Source organism: Musca vetustissima, unplaced genomic scaffold (genome assembly GCF_032173495.1).
Source record: "Musca vetustissima isolate MV318-11 ecotype Yass unplaced genomic scaffold, APGP_CSIRO_Mvet_v1 utg181437, whole genome shotgun sequence".
NCBI lineage: Eukaryota > Metazoa > Arthropoda > Insecta > Diptera > Muscidae > Musca > Musca vetustissima.
Genome location: NW_026887119.1, coordinates 5,416 through 11,695, shown reverse-complemented (window position 1 = coordinate 11,695; position 6,280 = coordinate 5,416). Strand labels below are relative to the sequence as shown.

Here is a 6,280-nt window from a genome sequence, read left to right as displayed (position 1 = left end):
ATGACCAAAAACAATAGGGACTTTTCACTTACATTCATAACTGTGGCCTGTATCGCGTTTACAAATTATAATGGGTCGGACAAATGAAAGGACGGACACACACGTCTAGATCGACTCAGCAAGTCGAGATATCATGATTGGTATACTAAATAGTGGGTCTAGAACCAATATTTCGCGGCTTTTCAAATTCTTGGGGCCATACAAACCTATAATACCCTGACATCATAGTTGTGTGGGGTATAAAAAAATGCGGTTATGATCATCAAACTTTCAACAATTAAAAACTATCTGAAAAGAGATTTTTGTCATGTCTGAGAAATCGAGATGTGAATTACAACTGGTCAAAACATGAACCCCGGAACTTGGAACTTATAGCCACATCGGTTAATTATTTTAAATATGGCGAACTCTTTTCTCTCTTAAATAGCTGTGATTTTCGAAGCTTTTATTTTTTGAATGAAACGATACACTCTTTAAAACTTTTGGTGGAAAATTCCAAGATGGTTGGGACTAGAACAACTGGGAATATTGCAGCTATAGCCCAAAATGTTTCAGAAAACTCAAATTTATACATTCCTTGTCGTTCTTCGGAACTGAAGATTCAACAGAAGACACAACACCTTTTTTTGAATAAAGAATAGGATTCGAAAGCTTATAGAATTCGGTTCTTTCAAGTCAAAAAACTTCGTGCGTTTGTTGATTGGGTTCCTGAAATCATGATAAATTCAATCGAAATATAATCTGAATTAACGATTTTTTTCGTTTCTCTCCTTAGAGTTAACTAGATCATACATTTAAATCCATAGATCCTTTTAGTTCAATAGTTCGTTCTGTTAATACGGTCAATGAACGGGCAGACCTAAATGAATAATGGATCTAAAGAAATTAGGTGAACGAGAGCAAAAATGAACAATTGGACCGAAATGAATAGTTCCTTCGAACATGTTGTTTCCGAGACAACCCAACAACACTATTGGTCCTTTGTTTTCAATAATGAGGTTGGATGAAGAGTCAGAGTGAAAATGGATAACATTATCGATAGATGTTTTATGGGAGTGGGAGTTTTTTTGTGCCACTATTTTTTGTACATAGGGTGGATAAATAGATGTTTTTATCAAAACCTGCGGCATATACTAATAGTGTTATAGTTATTAATATAGTCGGTCCCATTCCCTTTAAAAAATATTCTCCAAATACCAGAAAATATTATTTAGCAGAAATACCCTCCCGCAGATAGGAAACCTTTTTTACCATTACTAACCTATCTCAATATTTTTTACATTTATTTGTAAACCCCTAACCGCCACACACGAGTTTGTTTTTTTATTATTTTTATTGTTATTGTCAACTATTTACGTTGCAAAAGTCATAAGGCATGACTTATCATACAAATAAATACGATATCAGTCATTCAAACACACACAACAGCAACAACAAGCACCATCAACCACAAACCATTTTACAAACCGTCTTATCGATGACGGTCGAAGACCCTACGACAACAATACCGCCAACAACTTGATCGCAAGAACTTTGCACTCTAGATCTAGCGATCTGGCCGGTTGTGGTGAGGGATGGGGGCATTCCCTTTACTTTCGTTGTCATTATTCATGTTTGTGTTCTTGTTGTTATTGTTTTTGTTGTTTGTTAGTCTGACTTACCGCATGTATTTTCAAACTTCAGTGATTTTTGACATGTTGTTAGCTGTCAGTTAAAAAAATGTCTACATCATCGTTGTTGTTGTTGATGTCGTTGTTTTTGTTCTTAGTTTGCTACGTGTTTCTTTTCTTTCCCATTGTCTTAGCCGCCACAATATTCTTGGGGATTTTGTTGGAAAAATTCATTTGGCTATTCTCAAATTTTATTTTTAATTTTCCCATGTTGTAAAAATACACCAAGCGTAGCGAGCGAAAAAAAACAGCTCATGTTTATATAAATAGGAAAAATAAAGTCATCTCCTCCCTATATGCAGGTGGGTACATCGAGGAGAATGTGTGTATTTGTTGGTACGTCTGTGTTCTCTACACATTGGCCACTATGGTGATAGCAAGAAGAGGTACCTCATATGCGTTTGTGTGTTTGTTTTATTTTTTTCAACATCTGAAGAGGTCACAACCACCGTGGGCGGTATAGTTTCTAATTAATGCGTGTTATTCTTGTTCTATGGAATGTGTTATCTTCCCTTATTCTAAGAGATTGTTTTATTCTTGGAATATTATTGCGATAGTTTGTATGTGGTATGTGTGCTCATATGCCCGGCTAGCTCAGTCGGTAGAGCATGAGACTCTTAATCTCAGGGTCGTGGGTTCGAGCCCCACGTTGGGCGCAGGATTTTTTTTAGTTATGCGTATTTGGTTTTAAATGGGTTTTAGGTGGGGGGAAAAGGTACTAATTGGATGCCTGTAAAAAATCCAATAGTATGCCTAAAATACACCGTTAATGGAGCGGAATGAAAAGAGGTAAATGAAAACATGGATTAATATTGTCTATTCAAAATGACGACCTATTTTGAACACACTCTCCTAAGAAGATTTAAATACATTCAGAATTTTAACTGAAAGTTATAGTCACTTGAAAATGTAAATGGAACATTAAAAAATCGGTCAGAAATATATTGAAATTCTGCAAGGCAAGCGGAATTAGAGGGGCTAAGTGAAAATATGGAGCCTTATCGTCTATTTTAACTGATGATATATTTAAAAAAACTTCTTCTAAGAAGTTTTAAACCCTCCAAGAGCTCTGAAAGTACCGCGATAAGACTAGGGCCTTAAAAAATACAGATAGGACCCTTTAATGGGGGGTTAATTCAATACCTTAACTAATATTATTGCAAGGGAGCCTGTGATCCATTTAGAGTTTTAACTGAAAAATTATAGCCACTTGGAAATTCAAAAGAAACATTAAAAATTAAAAAAAAAGTTCGGAACTATATTGAAATTGTTTGTTTTAATCTTGTTTATACTCTGAGAACCCTAAGTAATAAAGACAAATTTATAAAAAAAACCAATGAGCGGAGCAGTATAGACGGACGGGCCGACCATATGATACCCCACACAACTTCCACGAAAAACTACCTTTCTGTGGATCTATATTCTGAGCTTGGGCAATATTTCGCGATTTTTGAACCATCAGAGCTATATTTCCGCCCTCTAGTGTGGTTACTAAATAATATCTGAATACATAAGCACCTGTAAATATTTAAGTGTAACTTCTACTTCTGAGTACATACGACCATATATTTGGTATCAATTTAAAGGTCAACCACTGCCCTTGGATGTACCAACAACTTTTCGGGTCTTTGTCCTTGAGGGGTAAATCTATACGCTATAGAATACAAATTTTGTAATTTTTCACACAAAAGTTGATTGATAAATATTGATCAAAACAGGCATACTTATTCTTTGGCCCGATCCCCTTCTCTATGTAAAAATTCGCGATGTTTGGGTCATAATTGCGGCCTCTAGAGCGACCAGAAAACCCGATAAAAATAAAGTATTTGGACCATTTCATACCCTAGATATTAACCGATCTTTACCAAAAACAATAGGGGTTTTCATTGGCCAGAACCCATCATACATTCAAAATTTCGTGAAATTGGTCCATAGCTGTGGCCTGTATCGTGTTTACAAAATATAATGGACAGACTCAGCTAATCGAGATATGACGATCGGTATACTTAAAGGTGGGTCTAGGACCAATATTTCGCGTCGTTACAAACTCTTGGGGCTGCACAAAGCTATAATACCCTGACAACATAGTTGTGTAGGCTATAAAAATTGGAAAAATAATGCAACTGGGGCCTATAATGTGCTAAGTGATTTTTTAAGGAGGTTGTTTTACACTCCGAGAATCTGCTAGGACCTTTTTCTCTCAAAATATTGCCAAAAACATCAAAAACTCTAACATAAAGGGACTATGGCAACTAGATGTACCTATGTACAAATTTCCTTGAAGGGTGAGAAATCAAAATTTAGAGACTGCAAAATACCTAAAAATCGGCTGGCAATGTTATATGGGGAAATTTCCAAATAAGGACCCTGAGTATTTTTTTTTTTGGGTCGTTATGACAGATTGGTCCGATAGAGCTTCTTATTACCTGTACGAACTATAATAGAGCTTCTATGGAAATGCATAAAACTCTATACACATTCTCCTCAACTATATGTACTTCTACAGAGTTTCTCATTTATGGAGTTCCTCATTACCTATAGAGAGCTGAGCATTACATATATGGAATGCGGACCACGATATAATTATTTAATACCTATGCGGATTTTATAGAGTTCTTAGTACCTTTATGGACCTTAATAGCGATAATCTGTACCTATACAGACCCCTTTAGAGATTCTCGATACCTGTATTGTCCCCTTTTAAGCTTCTTTATTGTATAGATCCCATCATTAGCTATACTGACCTTTATATAAATTCAAATTACATATATGAACCTCTATACAATTCCTCATGACTTTTATACCGCTTCTCATTACCTATATGAACCTATATGGAATTCCTCATGACCTATACGAACTATTTACTGGACCTCAATAGTGATAATCAGTGCCTATACGGACTTGTTGAGAGATTCTAACACATGTACCGACATCTATGGTGTTTCCCCATTACATACACGGACTTTCAAAGATCTCCTCAAGACCTTCACTGGTCATGTTCGTATCGGTCATAGAGTTTGTTATGTGCCACCTACTGTGGCGCTGTGGTTTTAAGGCCAGCTAGCTCAGCAGCCATCTTTGGGGAGGTTCTCAACCCTTTAACGACTTGGTCTACATGATAAGACTGTTGTGTTTGAACTTCGGGTAGAGGATTACTTTGTTGCAACCGAGCATTGGCGCTGGTGCTAGCAGTTGGGTTATTTATGGTTCCCGACAAATCCCTTATTGTCGAGTCCCTATTTGTGTCTGGATTATCCATTCTATTTCCTACTCCCTTCTTTTTGTATTTGGGTTTCGGTGAGTGAAATGAGGTTCTACTTAGGTCAAAGGCTAAGGATCTATTTCGTTTACTGCGTCTTTTTCCTGAAACGTTTTCGCTCATTGAAAAAGTAAATAATGTGAAATGTGCGGAATTTGTATATCGAATTTTGTTTAATAAAAATCTTGGCAGAATAATAAAATCTTATAACGTACGCTTACAAATATTAAATATAAATTAGTTTATTAGATTAAATTTGTTAGTCTACTTAATAAAATAGTTAAAAAAACGTTAAATTAATTGACAACATATAAAACATACAAAGTACAGATTATTTTAGACACTAGACACAATATTATTAATGATTCAATTTATTCAGTATTTGAGAGGGGCTTGAGTGCTTTTTCAGCTATCATGAGTTAAGTGTGTGGATTTTTTTTCTTTTTTTTAACAATATTACGTGTCCGAATTTGGTTGTTGAGGTGTATTGTAGGACGAGACTAAACATATAAATTTTCAATAAAATTTTAAACGGCAAAAACCCGCGCATTTATTTCGCAATTTTGCAAAATAAAAGATCTGCGGAAGGATATTATGAAGCAAAGCAGTTTGCAGCATTTAGGCCACAAAAGACATTGCTTTCATTATCAATTTTCACCACTTTAAAACTTTACTTGGACATAAAACAAAACATAAATTCTGGTGAGGTCAACATCACGGCAGTTTTTGAGACATAAACGTTACAAAAAAGATCTCGTGAACAGGGTTTCAGAATCAATGCTGACTGTGATTTTCGTCTTCTCAGTCGCTATTGCACTTATCCCTTTGCTAACCTAGCTATTGAATCTACTCTAACAAACACAAAAATTAACTGGTCATATAGACAATACATACATTGTTACATTACACGAACAAAGTTATTGCACCTGACCCTATAATTGGAACGAAAATCCTACTTTCCTCTTAAATCTATTCTAAATATTGCACATTATCCCGAATTAACACTAAAAACGAGTTGGCAATATAAGATAGTTTTAAAGAAAAGGCGATATTTCGTTTTGTTTTTACTGCATGGTATTTGGTCTATTGCTTTGAGCATAGCTGTTATCGCTCTGATTTTCTTAATTTATTGATTTTTTTGATTGGGCGCCATACTGTTATGTACCACCTACTGTGGCGCTGTGGTTTTAAGGCCAGCTAGCTCAGCAGCCATCTTTGGGGAGGTTCTCAACCCTTATCCATCAGCCCGAGGGGACAAACAAGTAAATATTTGGAACTGATACACAAAACATAGAAACACTACACTTACAAAAAAAGAAACACGATACACCATCAACAAGGAAGCTTGGTG

At 35.6% G+C, this 6,280-nt stretch overlaps 1 non-coding gene across 1 annotated transcript; it reads left to right on the top strand.

Moving 5' to 3' along the window:
• The first annotated feature begins 2,253 nt into the window (after nucleotides 1–2,253).
• Nucleotides 2,254–2,326, top strand: Trnak-cuu (transfer RNA lysine (anticodon CUU)). The gene has a single exon. It is a non-coding gene; the product is annotated as a tRNA-Lys (tRNA).
• Nucleotides 2,327–6,280: the final 3,954 nt, after the last annotated feature.